The sequence below is a fragment of the Pan troglodytes genome, chromosome X, assembly GCF_028858775.2.
Source record: "Pan troglodytes isolate AG18354 chromosome X, NHGRI_mPanTro3-v2.0_pri, whole genome shotgun sequence".
NCBI lineage: Eukaryota > Metazoa > Chordata > Mammalia > Primates > Hominidae > Pan > Pan troglodytes.
In genome coordinates this window covers 59,297,229-59,316,726 of record NC_072421.2, presented here as the reverse complement: position 1 = coordinate 59,316,726, position 19,498 = coordinate 59,297,229, and positions in this window count along the sequence as shown.

The window sequence follows — 19,498 nt, the reverse complement described above, 5'->3', positions numbered from 1 at the left end:
CTTCATATAAAAACCAGACAGTAGCACTCTCAGAAAATTCTCAGTGACGATTGCCTTTAACTCAGAGAGCTGAACATTCGTTTTGATGGAGCAGTTTCCAAACACACTGTTTGTAGAATCTGCAAGGGGATATTTGGACCTCTCTGAGGATTTCGTTGGAAACGGGATAAACTTCCCATAACTAAACGGAAGCATTCTCAGAAACTTCTTGGTGATGTTTGCATTCAACTCACAGAGTTGAACCTTCCTTTGATAGTTCAGGTTTGCAACACCCTTCTAGTAGAATCTGCAAGTGTATATTTGGACCACTTCGTGGCCTTCGTTGGAAACGGGTATATCTTCACATCAAACCTAGACAGAAGCATTCTCAGAAAGTTTTCTGTGATGACTGCATTCAACTCACAGAGTTGAACAATCCTTGTGATGGAGCAGTTTTGAAACTCTCTTTCTTTGGAATCTGCAAGTGGCTATGTGGACCTCTTTGAAGATTTCATTGGAAAAGGGAGCATCGTCACATAAAAACGAGACAGAAGCATTCTCAGAAACTACTTTGTGATGTTTGTATTCAACTCCCAGAGTTGAACTTTCCTTTTGAAAGAGCAGCTATGAAACACTCTTTTTCTAGAATCTGCAAGTGGACATTTGGGGGGCTTTGAGGCCTGTGGTGGAAAAGGAAATATCTTCACCTAAAAACTACATAGAAGCATTCTGAGAAACTACTTTGTGATGATTGCATTCAACTCACGGAGTTGAACATTCCTATTGGTAGAGCAGATTGGAAACACTCTTTTTGTAGAATCTGCAAATGGAGATTTGGACTGCTTTGAGGCCTACGGTAGTAAAGGAAAGAACTTCCTAGAAAAACCAAACGGCAGCATTCTCAGAAAATACTTTGTGATGATGGAGATTAACTCACAGAGCTGAACATGCCTCTTGATGGAGCAGTTTCCAAACACACTTTTGGTAGAATCTGCAAGTGGATATTTGGACCTCTCTGAGGATTTCGTTGGAAACGGGATAAACTTCCCATAACTAAACACAAACATTCTCAGAAACTTCTTCGTGCTGTTTGCATTCAAGTCACAGAGTTGAACCTTCCTTTGATAGTTCAGGTTTGAAACACTCTTTTTGTAGAATCTGCAAGTGGATATTTGGACCACTGGGTGGCCTTCGTTCGAAACGGGTATATCTTCACGTAAAAACTAAAGAGAAGCATTCTCAGAAACTTCTGTGTGATGATTGCATTCAAGTCACAGAGTTGAACCCTCCCTTTGATTGAGCAGTTTTGAAACTCTCTTTGTGTAGAATCTGTAAGTGGATATGTGGACCTCTTTGAAGATTTCTTTGGAAACGGGAATATCTTCACAGAAAAACTAAACTGAAGCATTCTCAGAAACTGCTTTGTGATGTTTGTGTTCGAGCCACAGAGTTTAACATTGCTGTTCATAGAGCAGTTTTGAAACATTCTTTTCGTAGAATCTGCAAGTGGACCTTTGGAGCGCTTTCAGGCCTGTGGTGGAAAAGGAAATATCTTCACAGAAAAACGAGAGAGAAGCATTGTCAGAAACTTCTTTGTGATGATTGCATTCAACTCACAGAGTTGAAGATTCCTTTTGAAGCAGCAGTTTCGAAACACACTTTCTGGGGGATCCGCAAGTGGATATTTGGACCTCTTTGAAGATTTCGTTGGAAACGGGATAATCTTCACATAAAAGCTAAACAGAGGCATTCTCAGAAACTTCTTTGGGATGTTGGCATTCACCTCGCAGAGTTGAACTTTCCCTTTGATAACGCAGCTTTGAAACACTCTTTTTTTAGGATCTGCAAATGGACCTTTGGAGGGCTTTGAGGGCTGTGGTGGAAAAGGAAATATCTCCTCCTAAAAACTACATAGAAGCATTCTCAGAAACTACTCTGTGATGATTGCATTCAACTCACAGAGTTGAAGATTCCTTTTGAGAGAGCAGTTTGGAAACAGTCTTTTTGGAGAATCTGCAAGTGGAGATTGGGACCGCTTTGAGGCCTATGGTAAGAAAGGAAAGAACTTCATATAAAAACCAGACAGTAGCACTCTCAGAAAATTCTCAGTGACGATTGCCTTTAACTCAGAGAGCTGAACATTCGTTTTGATGGAGCAGTTTCCAAACACACTGTTTGTAGAATCTGCAAGGGGATATTTGGACCTCTCTGAGGATTTCGTTGGAAACGGGATAAACTTCCCATACATAACTAAACGGAAGCATTCTCAGAAACTTCTTGGTGATGTTTGCATTCAACTCACAGAGTTGAACCTTCCTTTGATAGTTCAGGTTTGCAACACCCTTCTAGTAGAATCTGCAAGTGTATATTTGGACCACTTCGTGGCCTTCGTTGGAAACGGGTATATCTTCACATCAAACCTAGACAGAAGCATTCTCAGAAAGTTTTCTGTGATGACTGCATTCAACTCACAGAGTTGAACAATCCTTGTGATGGAGCAGTTTTGAAACTCTCTTTCTTTGGAATCTGCAAGTGGCTATGTGGACCTCTTTGAAGATTTCATTGGAAACGGGAGCATCGTCACATGAAAACGAGACAGAAGCATTCTCAGAAACTACTTTGTGATGTTTGTATTCAACTCCCAGAGTTGAACTTTCCTTTTGAAAGAGCAGCTATGAAACACTCTTTTTCTAGAATCTGCAAGTGGACATTTGGGGGGCTTTGAGGCCTGTGGTGGAAAAGGAAATATCTTCACCTAAAAACTACATAGAAGCATTCTGAGAAACTACTTTGTGATGATTGCATTCCACTCACGGAGTTGAACATTCCTATTGGTAGAGCAGATTGGAAACACTCTTTTTGTAGAATCTGCAAATGGAGATTTGGACTGCTTTGAGGCCTACGGTAGTAAAGGAAAGAACTTCCTAGAAAAACCAAACGGCAGCATTCTCAGAAAATACTTTGTGATGATGGAGATTAACTCACAGAGCTGAACATGCCTCTTGATGGAGCAGTTTCCAAACACACTTTTGGTAGAATCTGCAAGTGGATATTTGGACCTCTCTGAGGATTTCGTTGGAAACGGGATAAACTTCCCATAACTAAACACAAACATTCTCAGAAACTTCTTCGTGCTGTTTGCATTCAAGTCACAGAGTTGAACCTTCCTTTGATAGTTCAGGTTTGAAACACTCTTTTTGTAGAATCTGCAAGTGGATATTTGGACCACTGGGTGGCCTTCGTTCGAAACGGGTATATCTTCACGTAAAAACTAAAGAGAAGCATTCTCAGAAACTTCTGTGTGATGATTGCATTCAAGTCACAGAGTTGAACCCTCCCTTTGATTGAGCAGTTTTGAAACTCTCTTTGTGTAGTATCTGTAAGTGGATATGTGGACCTCTTTGAAGATTTCTTTGGAAACGGGAATATCTTCACAGAAAAACTAAACTGAAGCATTCTCAGAAACTGCTTTGTGATGTTTGTGTTCGAGCCACAGAGTTTAACATTGCTGTTCATAGAGCAGTTTTGAAACATTCTTTTCGTAGAATCTGCAAGTGGACCTTTGGAGCGCTTTCAGGCCTGTGGTGGAAAAGGAAATATCTTCACAGAAAAACGAGAGAGAAGCATTGTCAGAAACTTCTTTGTGATGATTGCATTCAACTCACAGAGTTGAAGATTCCTTTTGAAGGAGCAGTTTCGAAACACACTTTCTGGGGGATCCGCAAGTGGATATTTGGACCTCTTTGAAGATTTCGTTGGAAACGGGATAATCTTCACATAAAAGCTAAACAGAGGCATTCTCAGAAACTTCTTTGGGATGTTGGCATTCACCTCGCAGAGTTGAACTTTCCCTTTGATAACGCAGCTTTGAAACACTCTTTTTTTAGGATCTGCAAATGGACCTTTGGAGGGCTTTGAGGGCTGTGGTGGAAAAGGAAATATCTCCTCCTAAAAACTACATAGAAGCATTCTCAGAAACTACTCTGTGATGATTGCATTCAACTCACAGAGTTGAAGATTCCTTTTGAGAGAGCAGTTTGGAAACAGTCTTTTTGGAGAATCTGCAAGTGGAGATTGGGACCGCTTTGAGGCCTATGGTAAGAAAGGAAAGAACTTCATATAAAAACCAGACAGTAGCACTCTCAGAAAATTCTCAGTGACGATTGCCTTTAACTCAGAGAGCTGAACATTCGTTTTGATGGAGCAGTTTCCAAACACACTGTTTGTAGAATCTGCAAGGGGATATTTGGACCTCTCTGAGGATTTCGTTGGAAACGGGATAAACTTCCCATAACTAAACGGAAGCATTCTCAGAAACTTCTTGGTGATGTTTGCATTCAACTCACAGAGTTGAACCTTCCTTTGATAGTTCAGGTTTGCAACACCCTTCTAGTAGAATCTGCAAGTGTATATTTGGACCACTTCGTGGCCTTCGTTGGAAACGGGTATATCTTCACATCAAACCTAGACAGAAGCATTCTCAGAAAGTTTTCTGTGATGACTGCATTCAACTCACAGAGTTGAACAATCCTTGTGATGGAGCAGTTTTGAAACTCTCTTTCTTTGGAATCTGCAAGTGGCTATGTGGACCTCTTTGAAGATTTCATTGGAAACGGGAGCATCGTCACATAAAAACGAAACAGAAGCATTCTCAGAAACTACTTTGTGATGTTTGTATTCAACTCCCAGAGTTGAACTTTCCTTTTGAAAGAGCAGCTATGAAACACTCTTTTTCTAGAATCTGCAAGTGGACATTTGGGGGGCTTTGAGGCCTGTGGTGGAAAAGGAAATATCTTCACCTAAAAACTACATAGAAGCATTCTGAGAAACTACTTTGTGATGATTGCATTCAACTCACGGAGTTGAACATTCCTATTGATAGAGCAGATTGGAAACACTCTTTTTGTAGAATCTGCAAATGGAGATTTGGACTGCTTTGAGGCCTACGGTAGTAAAGGAAAGAACTTCCTATAAAAACCAAACGGAAGCATTCTCAGAAAATACTTTGTGATGATGGAGATTAACTCACAGAGCTGAACATGCCTCTTGATGGAGCAGTTTCCAAACACACTTTTGGTAGAATCTGCAAGTGGATATTTGGACCTCTCTGAGGATTTCGTTGGAAACGGGATAAACTTCCCATAACTAAACACAAACATTCTCAGAAACTTCTTCGTGCTGTTTGCATTCAAGTCACAGAGTTGAACCTTCCTTTGATAGTTCAGGTTTGAAACACTCTTTTTGTAGAATCTGCAAGTGGATATTTGGACCACTGGGTGGCCTTCGTTCGAAACGGGTATATCTTCACGTAAAAACTAAAGAGAAGCATTCTCAGAAACTTCTGTGTGATGATTGCATTCAAGTCACAGAGTTGAACCCTCCCTTTGATTGAGCAGTTTTGAAACTCTCTTTGTGTAGAATCTGTAAGTGGATATGTGGACCTCTTTGAAGATTTCTTTGGAAACGGGAATATCTTCACAGAAAAACTAAACTGAAGCATTCTCAGAAACTGCTTTGTGATGTTTGTGTTCGAGCCACAGAGTTTAACATTGCTGTTCATAGAGCAGTTTTGAAACATTCTTTTCGTAGAATCTGCAAGTGGACCTTTGGAGCGCTTTCAGGCCTGTGGTGGAAAAGGAAATATCTTCACATAAAAACGAGAGAGAAGCATTGTCAGAAACTTCTTTGTGATGATTGCATTCAACTCACAGAGTTGAAGATTCCTTTTGAAGCAGCAGTTTCGAAACACTCTTTCTGGGGGATCCGCAAGTGGATATTTGGACCTCTTTGAAGATTTCGTTGGAAACGGGATAATCTTCACATAAAAGCTAAACAGAGGCATTCTCAGAAACTTCTTTGGGATGTTGGCATTCACCTCGCAGAGTTGAACTTTCCCTTTGATAGCGCAGCTTTGAAACACTCTTTTTTTAGGATCTGCAAATGGACATTTGGAGGGCTTTGGGGGCTGTGGTGGAAAAGGAAATATCGTCTCCTAGAAACTACATAGAAGCATTCTCAGAAACTACTCTGTGATGATTGCATTCAACTCACAGAGTTGAACATTCCTTTTGAGAGAGCAGTTTGGAAACAGTCTTTTTGGAGAATCTGCAAGTGGAGATTGGGACCGCTTTGAGGCCTATGGTAAGAAAGGAAAGAACTTCATATAAAAACCAGACAGTAGCACTCTCAGAAAATTCTCAGTGACGATTGCCTTTAACTCAGAGAGCTGAACATTCGTTTTGATGGAGCAGTTTCCAAACACACTGTTTGTAGAATCTGCAAGGGGATATTTGGACCTCTCTGAGGATTTCGTTGGAAACGGGATAAACTTCCCATAACTAAACGGAAGCATTCTCAGAAACTTCTTGGTGATGTTTGCATTCAACTCACAGAGTTGAACCTTCCTTTGATAGTTCAGGTTTGCAACACCCTTCTAGTAGAATCTGCAAGTGTATATTTGGACCACTTCGTGGCCTTCGTTGGAAACGGGTATATCTTCACATCAAACCTAGACAGAAGCATTCTCAGAAAGTTTTCTGTGATGACTGCATTCAACTCACAGAGTTGAACAATCCTTGTGATGGAGCAGTTTTGAAACTCTCTTTCTTTGGAATCTGCAAGTGGCTATGTGGACCTCTTTGAAGATTTCATTGGAAACGGGAGCATCGTCACATAAAAACGAGACAGAAGCATTCTCAGAAACTACTTTGTGATGTTTGTATTCAACTCCCAGAGTTGAACTTTCCTTTTGAAAGAGCAGCTATGAAACACTCTTTTTCTAGAATCTGCAAGTGGACATTTGGGGGGCTTTGAGGCCTGTGGTGGAAAAGGAAATATCTTCACCTAAAAACTACATAGAAGCATTCTGAGAAACTACTTTGTGATGATTGCATTCAACTCACGGAGTTGAACATTCCTATTGGTAGAGCAGATTGGAAACACTCTTTTTGTAGAATCTGCAAATGGAGATTTGGACTGCTTTGAGGCCTACGGTAGTAAAGGAAAGAACTTCCTATAAAAACCAAACGGAAGCATTCTCAGAAAATACTTTGTGATGATGGAGATTAACTCACAGAGCTGAACATGCCTCTTGATGGAGCAGTTTCCAAACACACTTTTGGTAGAATCTGCAAGTGGATATTTGGACCTCTCTGAGGATTTCGTTGGAAACGGGATAAACTTCCCATAACTAAACACAAACATTCTCAGAAACTTCTTCGTGCTGTTTGCATTCAAGTCACAGAGTTGAACCTTCCTTTGATAGTTCAGGTTTGAAACACTCTTTTTGTAGAATCTGCAAGTGGATATTTGGACCACTGGGTGGCCTTCGTTCGAAACGGGTATATCTTCACGTAAAAACTAAAGAGAAGCATTCTCAGAAACTTCTGTGTGATGATTGCATTCAAGTCACAGAGTTGAACCCTCCCTTTGATTGAGCAGTTTTGAAACTCTCTTTGTGTAGTATCTGTAAGTGGATATGTGGACCTCTTTGAAGATTTCTTTGGAAACGGGAATATCTTCACAGAAAAACTAAACTGAAGCATTCTCAGAAACTGCTTTGTGATGTTTGTGTTCGAGCCACAGAGTTTAACATTGCTGTTCATAGAGCAGTTTTGAAACATTCTTTTCGTAGAATCTGCAAGTGGACCTTTGGAGCGCTTTCAGGCCTGTGGTGGAAAAGGAAATATCTTCACAGAAAAACGAGAGAGAAGCATTGTCAGAAACTTCTTTGTGATGATTGCATTCAACTCACAGAGTTGAAGATTCCTTTTGAAGGAGCAGTTTCGAAACACTCTTTCTGGGGGATCCGCAAGTGGATATTTGGACCTCTTTGAAGATTTCGTTGGAAACGGGATAATCTTCACATAAAAGCTAAACAGAGGCATTCTCAGAAACTTCTTTGGGATGTTGGCATTCACCTCGCAGAGTTGAACTTTCCCTTTGATAACGCAGCTTTGAAACACTCTTTTTTTAGGATCTGCAAATGGACCTTTGGAGGGCTTTGAGGGCTGTGGTGGAAAAGGAAATATCTCCTCCTAAAAACTACATAGAAGCATTCTCAGAAACTACTCTGTGATGATTGCATTCAACTCACAGAGTTGAAGATTCCTTTTGAGAGAGCAGTTTGGAAACAGTCTTTTTGGAGAATCTGCAAGTGGAGATTGGGACCGCTTTGAGGCCTATGGTAAGAAAGGAAAGAACTTCATATAAAAACCAGACAGTAGCACTCTCAGAAAATTCTCAGTGACGATTGCCTTTAACTCAGAGAGCTGAACATTCGTTTTGATGGAGCAGTTTCCAAACACACTGTTTGTAGAATCTGCAAGGGGATATTTGGACCTCTCTGAGGATTTCGTTGGAAACGGGATAAACTTCCCATAACTAAACGGAAGCATTCTCAGAAACTTCTTGGTGATGTTTGCATTCAACTCACAGAGTTGAACCTTCCTTTGATAGTTCAGGTTTGCAACACCCTTCTAGTAGAATCTGCAAGTGTATATTTGGACCACTTCGTGGCCTTCGTTGGAAACGGGTATATCTTCACATCAAACCTAGACAGAAGCATTCTCAGAAAGTTTTCTGTGATGACTGCATTCAACTCACAGAGTTGAACAATCCTTGTGATGGAGCAGTTTTGAAACTCTCTTTCTTTGGAATCTGCAAGTGGCTATGTGGACCTCTTTGAAGATTTCATTGGAAACGGGAGCATCGTCACATAAAAACGAAACAGAAGCATTCTCAGAAACTACTTTGTGATGTTTGTATTCAACTCCCAGAGTTGAACTTTCCTTTTGAAAGAGCAGCTATGAAACACTCTTTTTCTAGAATCTGCAAGTGGACATTTGGGGGGCTTTGAGGCCTGTGGTGGAAAAGGAAATATCTTCACCTAAAAACTACATAGAAGCATTCTGAGAAACTACTTTGTGATGATTGCATTCAACTCACGGAGTTGAACATTCCTATTGATAGAGCAGATTGGAAACACTCTTTTTGTAGAATCTGCAAATGGAGATTTGGACTGCTTTGAGGCCTACGGTAGTAAAGGAAAGAACTTCCTATAAAAACCAAACGGAAGCATTCTCAGAAAATACTTTGTGATGATGGAGATTAACTCACAGAGCTGAACATGCCTCTTGATGGAGCAGTTTCCAAACACACTTTTGGTAGAATCTGCAAGTGGATATTTGGACCTCTCTGAGGATTTCGTTGGAAACGGGATAAACTTCCCATAACTAAACACAAACATTCTCAGAAACTTCTTCGTGCTGTTTGCATTCAAGTCACAGAGTTGAACCTTCCTTTGATAGTTCAGGTTTGAAACACTCTTTTTGTAGAATCTGCAAGTGGATATTTGGACCACTGGGTGGCCTTCGTTCGAAACGGGTATATCTTCACGTAAAAACTAAAGAGAAGCATTCTCAGAAACTTCTGTGTGATGATTGCATTCAAGTCACAGAGTTGAACCCTCCCTTTGATTGAGCAGTTTTGAAACTCTCTTTGTGTAGAATCTGTAAGTGGATATGTGGACCTCTTTGAAGATTTCTTTGGAAACGGGAATATCTTCACAGAAAAACTAAACTGAAGCATTCTCAGAAACTGCTTTGTGATGTTTGTGTTCGAGCCACAGAGTTTAACATTGCTGTTCATAGAGCAGTTTTGAAACATTCTTTTCGTAGAATCTGCAAGTGGACCTTTGGAGCGCTTTCAGGCCTGTGGTGGAAAAGGAAATATCTTCACAGAAAAACGAGAGAGAAGCATTGTCAGAAACTTCTTTGTGATGATTGCATTCAACTCACAGAGTTGAAGATTCCTTTTGAAGCAGCAGTTTCGAAACACTCTTTCTGGGGGATCCGCAAGTGGATATTTGGACCTCTTTGAAGATTTCGTTGGAAACGGGATAATCTTCACATAAAAGCTAAACAGAGGCATTCTCAGAAACTTCTTTGGGATGTTGGCATTCACCTCGCAGAGTTGAACTTTCCCTTTGATAGCGCAGCTTTGAAACACTCTTTTTTTAGGATCTGCAAATGGACATTTGGAGGGCTTTGGGGGCTGTGGTGGAAAAGGAAATATCGTCTCCTAGAAACTACATAGAAGCATTCTCAGAAACTACTCTGTGATGATTGCATTCAACTCACAGAGTTGAACATTCCTTTTGAGAGAGCAGTTTGGAAACAGTCTTTTTGGAGAATCTGCAAGTGGAGATTGGGACCGCTTTGAGGCCTATGGTAAGAAAGGAAAGAACTTCATATAAAAACCAGACAGTAGCACTCTCAGAAAATTCTCAGTGACGATTGCCTTTAACTCAGAGAGCTGAACATTCGTTTTGATGGAGCAGTTTCCAAACACACTGTTTGTAGAATCTGCAAGGGGATATTTGGACCTCTCTGAGGATTTCGTTGGAAACGGGATAAACTTCCCATAACTAAACGGAAGCATTCTCAGAAACTTCTTGGTGATGTTTGCATTCAACTCACAGAGTTGAACCTTCCTTTGATAGTTCAGGTTTGCAACACCCTTCTAGTAGAATCTGCAAGTGTATATTTGGACCACTTCGTGGCCTTCGTTGGAAACGGGTATATCTTCACATCAAACCTAGACAGAAGCATTCTCAGAAAGTTTTCTGTGATGACTGCATTCAACTCACAGAGTTGAACAATCCTTGTGATGGAGCAGTTTTGAAACTCTCTTTCTTTGGAATCTGCAAGTGGCTATGTGGACCTCTTTGAAGATTTCATTGGAAACGGGAGCATCGTCACATGAAAACGAGACAGAAGCATTCTCAGAAACTACTTTGTGATGTTTGTATTCAACTCCCAGAGTTGAACTTTCCTTTTGAAAGAGCAGCTATGAAACACTCTTTTTCTAGAATCTGCAAGTGGACATTTGGGGGGCTTTGAGGCCTGTGGTGGAAAAGGAAATATCTTCACCTAAAAACTACATAGAAGCATTCTGAGAAACTACTTTGTGATGATTGCATTCCACTCACGGAGTTGAACATTCCTATTGGTAGAGCAGATTGGAAACACTCTTTTTGTAGAATCTGCAAATGGAGATTTGGACTGCTTTGAGGCCTACGGTAGTAAAGGAAAGAACTTCCTAGAAAAACCAAACGGAAGAATTCTCAGAAAATACTTTGTGATGATGGAGATTAACTCACAGAGCTGAACATGCCTCTTGATGGAGCAGTTTCCAAACACACTTTTGGTAGAATCTGCAAGTGGATATTTGGACCTCTCTGAGGATTTCGTTGGAAACGGGATAAACTTCCCATAACTAAACACAAACATTCTCAGAAACTTCTTCGTGCTGTTTGCATTCAAGTCACAGAGTTGAACCTTCCTTTGATAGTTCAGGTTTGAAACACTCTTTTTGTAGAATCTGCAAGTGGATATTTGGACCACTGGGTGGCCTTCGTTCGAAACGGGTATATCTTCACGTAAAAACTAAAGAGAAGCATTCTCAGAAACTTCTGTGTGATGATTGCATTCAAGTCACAGAGTTGAACCCTCCCTTTGATTGAGCAGTTTTGAAACTCTCTTTGTGTAGTATCTGTAAGTGGATATGTGGACCTCTTTGAAGATTTCTTTGGAAACGGGAATATCTTCACAGAAAAACTAAACTGAAGCATTCTCAGAAACTGCTTTGTGATGTTTGTGTTCGAGCCACAGAGTTTAACATTGCTGTTCATAGAGCAGTTTTGAAACATTCTTTTCGTAGAATCTGCAAGTGGACCTTTGGAGCGCTTTCAGGCCTGTGGTGGAAAAGGAAATATCTTCACAGAAAAACGAGAGAGAAGCATTGTCAGAAACTTCTTTGTGATGATTGCATTCAACTCACAGAGTTGAAGATTCCTTTTGAAGCAGCAGTTTCGAAACACACTTTCTGGGGGATCCGCAAGTGGATATTTGGACCTCTTTGAAGATTTCGTTGGAAACGGGATAATCTTCACATCAAAGCTAAACAGAGGCATTCTCAGAAACTTCTTTGGGATGTTGGCATTCACCTCGCAGAGTTGAACTTTCCCTTTGATAACGCAGCTTTGAAACACTCTTTTTTTAGGATCTGCAAATGGACCTTTGGAGGGCTTTGAGGGCTGTGGTGGAAAAGGAAATATCTCCTCCTAAAAACTACATAGAAGCATTCTCAGAAACTACTCTGTGATGATTGCATTCAACTCACAGAGTTGAAGATTCCTTTTGAGAGAGCAGTTTGGAAACAGTCTTTTTGGAGAATCTGCAAGTGGAGATTGGGACCGCTTTGAGGCCTATGGTAAGAAAGGAAAGAACTTCATATAAAAACCAGACAGTAGCACTCTCAGAAAATTCTCAGTGACGATTGCCTTTAACTCAGAGAGCTGAACATTCGTTTTGATGGAGCAGTTTCCAAACACACTGTTTGTAGAATCTGCAAGGGGATATTTGGACCTCTCTGAGGATTTCGTTGGAAACGGGATAAACTTCCCATAACTAAACGGAAGCATTCTCAGAAACTTCTTGGTGATGTTTGCATTCAACTCACAGAGTTGAACCTTCCTTTGATAGTTCAGGTTTGCAACACCCTTCTAGTAGAATCTGCAAGTGTATATTTGGACCACTTCGTGGCCTTCGTTGGAAACGGGTATATCTTCACATCAAACCTAGACAGAAGCATTCTCAGAAAGTTTTCTGTGATGACTGCATTCAACTCACAGAGTTGAACAATCCTTGTGATGGAGCAGTTTTGAAACTCTCTTTCTTTGGAATCTGCAAGTGGCTATGTGGACCTCTTTGAAGATTTCATTGGAAACGGGATCATCTTCACATAAAAACGAAACAGAAGCATTCTCAGAAACTACTTTGTGATGTTTGTATTCAACTCCCAGAGTTGAACTTTCCTTTTGAAAGAGCAGCTATGAAACACTCTTTTTCTAGAATCTGCAAGTGGACATTTGGGGGGCTTTGAGGCCTGTGGTGGAAAAGGAAATATCTTCACCTAAAAACTACATAGAAGCATTCTGAGAAACTACTTTGTGATGATTGCATTCAACTCACGGAGTTGAACATTCCTATTGATAGAGCAGATTGGAAACACTCTTTTTGTAGAATCTGCAAATGGAGATTTGGACTGCTTTGAGGCCTACGGTAGTAAAGGAAAGAACTTCCTAGAAAAACCAAACGGAAGCATTCTCAGAAAATACTTTGTGATGATGGAGATTAACTCACAGAGCTGAACATGCCTCTTGATGGAGCAGTTTCCAAACACACTTTTGGTAGAATCTGCAAGTGGATATTTGGACCTCTCTGAGGATTTCGTTGGAAACGGGATAAACTTCCCATAACTAAACACAAACATTCTCAGAAACTTCTTCGTGCTGTTTGCATTCAAGTCACAGAGTTGAACCTTCCTTTGATAGTTCAGGTTTGAAACACTCTTTTTGTAGAATCTGCAAGTGGATATTTGGACCACTGGGTGGCCTTCGTTCGAAACGGGTATATCTTCACGTAAAAACTAAAGAGAAGCATTCTCAGAAACTTCTGTGTGATGATTGCATTCAAGTCACAGAGTTGAACCCTCCCTTTGATTGAGCAGTTTTGAAACTCTCTTTGTGTAGAATCTGTAAGTGGATATGTGGACCTCTTTGAAGATTTCTTTGGAAACGGGAATATCTTCACAGAAAAACTAAACTGAAGCATTCTCAGAAACTGCTTTGTGATGTTTGTGTTCGAGCCACAGAGTTTAACATTGCTGTTCATAGAGCAGTTTTGAAACATTCTTTTCGTAGAATCTGCAAGTGGACCTTTGGAGCGCTTTCAGGCCTGTGGTGGAAAAGGAAATATCTTCACATAAAAACGAGAGAGAAGCATTGTCAGAAACTTCTTTGTGATGATTGCATTCAACTCACAGAGTTGAAGATTCCTTTTGAAGCAGCAGTTTCGAAACACTCTTTCTGGGGGATCCGCAAGTGGATATTTGGACCTCTTTGAAGATTTCGTTGGAAACGGGATAATCTTCACATAAAAGCTAAACAGAGGCATTCTCAGAAACTTCTTTGGGATGTTGGCATTCACCTCGCAGAGTTGAACTTTCCCTTTGATAGCGCAGCTTTGAAACACTCTTTTTTTAGGATCTGCAAATGGACATTTGGAGGGCTTTGGGGGCTGTGGTGGAAAAGGAAATATCGTCTCCTAGAAACTACATAGAAGCATTCTCAGAAACTACTCTGTGATGATTGCATTCAACTCACAGAGTTGAACATTCCTTTTGAGAGAGCAGTTTGGAAACAGTCTTTTTGGAGAATCTGCAAGTGGAGATTGGGACCGCTTTGAGGCCTATGGTAAGAAAGGAAAGAACTTCATATAAAAACCAGACAGTAGCACTCTCAGAAAATTCTCAGTGACGATTGCCTTTAACTCAGAGAGCTGAACATTCGTTTTGATGGAGCAGTTTCCAAACACACTGTTTGTAGAATCTGCAAGGGGATATTTGGACCTCTCTGAGGATTTCGTTGGAAACGGGATAAACTTCCCATAACTAAACGGAAGCATTCTCAGAAACTTCTTGGTGATGTTTGCATTCAACTCACAGAGTTGAACCTTCCTTTGATAGTTCAGGTTTGCAACACCCTTCTAGTAGAATCTGCAAGTGTATATTTGGACCACTTCGTGGCCTTCGTTGGAAACGGGTATATCTTCACATCAAACCTAGACAGAAGCATTCTCAGAAAGTTTTCTGTGATGACTGCATTCAACTCACAGAGTTGAACAATCCTTGTGATGGAGCAGTTTTGAAACTCTCTTTCTTTGGAATCTGCAAGTGGCTATGTGGACCTCTTTGAAGATTTCATTGGAAACGGGAGCATCGTCACATGAAAACGAGACAGAAGCATTCTCAGAAACTACTTTGTGATGTTTGTATTCAACTCCCAGAGTTGAACTTTCCTTTTGAAAGAGCAGCTATGAAACACTCTTTTTCTAGAATCTGCAAGTGGACATTTGGGGGGCTTTGAGGCCTGTGGTGGAAAAGGAAATATCTTCACCTAAAAACTACATAGAAGCATTCTGAGAAACTACTTTGTGATGATTGCATTCCACTCACGGAGTTGAACATTCCTATTGGTAGAGCAGATTGGAAACACTCTTTTTGTAGAATCTGCAAATGGAGATTTGGACTGCTTTGAGGCCTACGGTAGTAAAGGAAAGAACTTCCTATAAAAACCAAACGGAAGCATTCTCAGAAAATACTTTGTGATGATGGAGATTAACTCACAGAGCTGAACATGCCTCTTGATGGAGCAGTTTCCAAACACACTTTTGGTAGAATCTGCAAGTGGATATTTGGACCTCTCTGAGGATTTCGTTGGAAACGGGATAAACTTCCCATAACTAAACACAAACATTCTCAGAAACTTCTTCGTGCTGTTTGCATTCAAGTCACAGAGTTGAACCTTCCTTTGATAGTTCAGGTTTGAAACACTCTTTTTGTAGAATCTGCAAGTGGATATTTGGACCACTGGGTGGCCTTCGTTCGAAACGGGTATATCTTCACGTAAAAACTAAAGAGAAGCATTCTCAGAAACTTCTGTGTGATGATTGCATTCAAGTCACAGAGTTGAACCCTCCCTTTGATTGAGCAGTTTTGAAACTCTCTTTGTGTAGAATCTGTAAGTGGATATGTGGACCTCTTTGAAGATTTCTTTGGAAACGGGAATATCTTCACAGAAAAACTAAACTGAAGCATTCTCAGAAACTGCTTTGTGATGTTTGTGTTCGAGCCACAGAGTTTAACATTGCTGTTCATAGAGCAGTTTTGAAACATTCTTTTCGTAGAATCTGCAAGTGGACCTTTGGAGCGCTTTCAGGCCTGTGGTGGAAAAGGAAATATCTTCACATAAAAACGAGAGAGAAGCATTGTCAGAAACTTCTTTGTGATGATTGCATTCAACTCACAGAGTTGAAGATTCCTTTTGAAGCAGCAGTTTCGAAACACTCTTTCTGGGGGATCCGCAAGTGGATATTTGGACCTCTTTGAAGATTTCGTTGGAAACGGGATAATCTTCACATAAAAGCTAAACAGAGGCATTCTCAGAAACTTCTTTGGGATGTTGGCATTCACCTCGCAGAGTTGAACTTTCCCTTTGATAGCGCAGCTTTGAAACACTCTTTTTTTAGGATCTGCAAATGGACATTTGGAGGGCTTTGGGGGCTGTGGTGGAAAAGGAAATATCGTCTCCTAGAAACTACATAGAAGCATTCTCAGAAACTACTCTGTGATGATTGCATTCAACTCACAGAGTTGAACATTCCTTTTGAGAGAGCAGTTTGGAAACAGTCTTTTTGGAGAATCTGCAAGTGGAGATTGGGACCGCTTTGAGGCCTATGGTAAGAAAGGAAAGAACTTCATATAAAAACCAGACAGTAGCACTCTCAGAAAATTCTCAGTGACGATTGCCTTTAACTCAGAGAGCTGAACATTCGTTTTGATGGAGCAGTTTCCAAACACACTGTTTGTAGAATCTGCAAGGGGATATTTGGACCTCTCTGAGGATTTCGTTGGAAACGGGATAAACTTCCCATAACTAAACGGAAGCATTCTCAGAAACTTCTTGGTGATGTTTGCATTCAACTCACAGAGTTGAACCTTCCTTTGATAGTTCAGGTTTGCAACACCCTTCTAGTAGAATCTGCAAGTGTATATTTGGACCACTTCGTGGCCTTCGTTGGAAACGGGTATATCTTCACATCAAACCTAGACAGAAGCATTCTCAGAAAGTTTTCTGTGATGACTGCATTCAACTCACAGAGTTGAACAATCCTTGTGATGGAGCAGTTTTGAAACTCTCTTTCTTTGGAATCTGCAAGTGGCTATGTGGACCTCTTTGAAGATTTCATTGGAAACGGGAGCATCGTCACATGAAAACGAGACAGAAGCATTCTCAGAAACTACTTTGTGATGTTTGTATTCAACTCCCAGAGTTGAACTTTCCTTTTGAAAGAGCAGCTATGAAACACTCTTTTTCTAGAATCTGCAAGTGGACATTTGGGGGGCTTTGAGGCCTGTGGTGGAAAAGGAAATATCTTCACCTAAAAACTACATAGAAGCATTCTGAGAAACTACTTTGTGATGATTGCATTCCACTCACGGAGTTGAACATTCCTATTGGTAGAGCAGATTGGAAACACTCTTTTTGTAGAATCTGCAAATGGAGATTTGGACTGCTTTGAGGCCTACGGTAGTAAAGGAAAGAACTTCCTAGAAAAACCAAACGGAAGCATTCTCAGAAAATACTTTGTGATGATGGAGATTAACTCACAGAGCTGAACATGCCTCTTGATGGAGCAGTTTCCAAACACACTTTTGGTAGAATCTGCAAGTGGATATTTGGACCTCTCTGAGGATTTCGTTGGAAACGGGATAAACTTCCCATAACTAAACACAAACATTCTCAGAAACTTCTTCGTGCTGTTTGCATTCAAGTCACAGAGTTGAACCTTCCTTTGATAGTTCAGGTTTGAAACACTCTTTTTGTAGAATCTGCAAGTGGATATTTGGACCACTGGGTGGCCTTCGTTCGAAACGGGTATATCTTCACGTAAAAACTAAAGAGAAGCATTCTCAGAAACTTCTGTGTGATGATTGCATTCAAGTCACAGAGTTGAACCCTCCCTTTGATTGAGCAGTTTTGAAACTCTCTTTGTGTAGAATCTGTAAGTGGATATGTGGACCTCTTTGAAGATTTCTTTGGAAACGGGAATATCTTCACAGAAAAACTAAACTGAAGCATTCTCAGAAACTGCTTTGTGATGTTTGTGTTCGAGCCACAGAGTTTAACATTGCTGTTCATAGAGCAGTTTTGAAACATTCTTTTCGTAGAATCTGCAAGTGGACCTTTGGAGCGCTTTCAGGCCTGTGGTGGAAAAGGAAATATCTTCACAGAAAAACGAGAGAGAAGCATTGTCAGAAACTTCTTTGTGATGATTGCATTCAACTCACAGAGTTGAAGATTCCTTTTGAAGCAGCAGTTTCGAAACACTCTTTCTGGGGGATCCGCAAGTGGATATTTGGACCTCTTTGAAGATTTCGTTGGAAACGGGATAATCTTCACATAAAAGCTAAACAGAGGCATTCTCAGAAACTTCTTTGGGATGTTGGCATTCACCTCGCAGAGTTGAACTTTCCCTTTGATAGCGCAGCTTTGAAACACTCTTTTTTTAGGATCTGCAAATGGACATTTGGAGGGCTTTGGGGGCTGTGGTGGAAAAGGAAATATCGTCTCCTAGAAACTACATAGAAGCATTCTCAGAAACTACTCTGTGATGATTGCATTCAACTCACAGAGTTGAACATTCCTTTTGAGAGAGCAGTTTGGAAACAGTCTTTTTGGAGAATCTGCAAGTGGAGATTGGGACCGCTTTGAGGCCTATGGTAAGAAAGGAAAGAACTTCATATAAAAACCAGACAGTAGCACTCTCAGAAAATTCTCAGTGACGATTGCCTTTAACTCAGAGAGCTGAACATTCGTTTTGATGGAGCAGTTTCCAAACACACTGTTTGTAGAATCTGCAAGGGGATATTTGGACCTCTCTGAGGATTTCGTTGGAAACGGGATAAACTTCCCATAACTAAACGGAAGCATTCTCAGAAACTTCTTGGTGATGTTTGCATTCAACTCACAGAGTTGAACCTTCCTTTGATAGTTCAGGTTTGCAACACCCTTCTAGTAGAATCTGCAAGTGTATATTTGGACCACTTCGTGGCCTTCGTTGGAAACGGGTATATCTTCACATCAAACCTAGACAGAAGCATTCTCAGAAAGTTTTCTGTGATGACTGCATTCAACTCACAGAGTTGAACAATCCTTGTGATGGAGCAGTTTTGAAACTCTCTTTCTTTGGAATCTGCAAGTGGCTATGTGGACCTCTTTGAAGATTTCATTGGAAACGGGAGCATCGTCACATAAAAACGAGACAGAAGCATTCTCAGAAACTACTTTGTGATGTTTGTATTCAACTCCCAGAGTTGAACTTTCCTTTTGAAAGAGCAGCTGTGAAACACTCTTTTTCTAGAATCTGCAAGTGGACATTTGGGGGGCTTTGAGGCCTGTGGTGGAAAAGGAAATATCTTCACCTAAAAACTACATAGAAGCATTCTGAGAAACTACTTTGTGATGATTGCATTCAACTCACGGAGTTGAACATTCCTATTGGTAGAGCAGATTGGAAACACTCTTTTTGTAGAATCTGCAAATGGAGATTTGGACTGCTTTGAGGCCTACGGTAGTAAAGGAAAGAACTTCCTAGAAAAACCAAACGGCAGCATTCTCAGAAAATACTTTGTGATGATGGAGATTAACTCACAGAGCTGAACATGCCTCTTGATGGAGCAGTTTCCAAACACACTTTTGGTAGAATCTGCAAGTGGATATTTGGACCTCTCTGAGGATTTCGTTGGAAACGGGATAAACTTCCCATAACTAAACACAAACATTCTCAGAAACTTCTTCGTGCTGTTTGCATTCAAGTCACAGAGTTGAACCTTC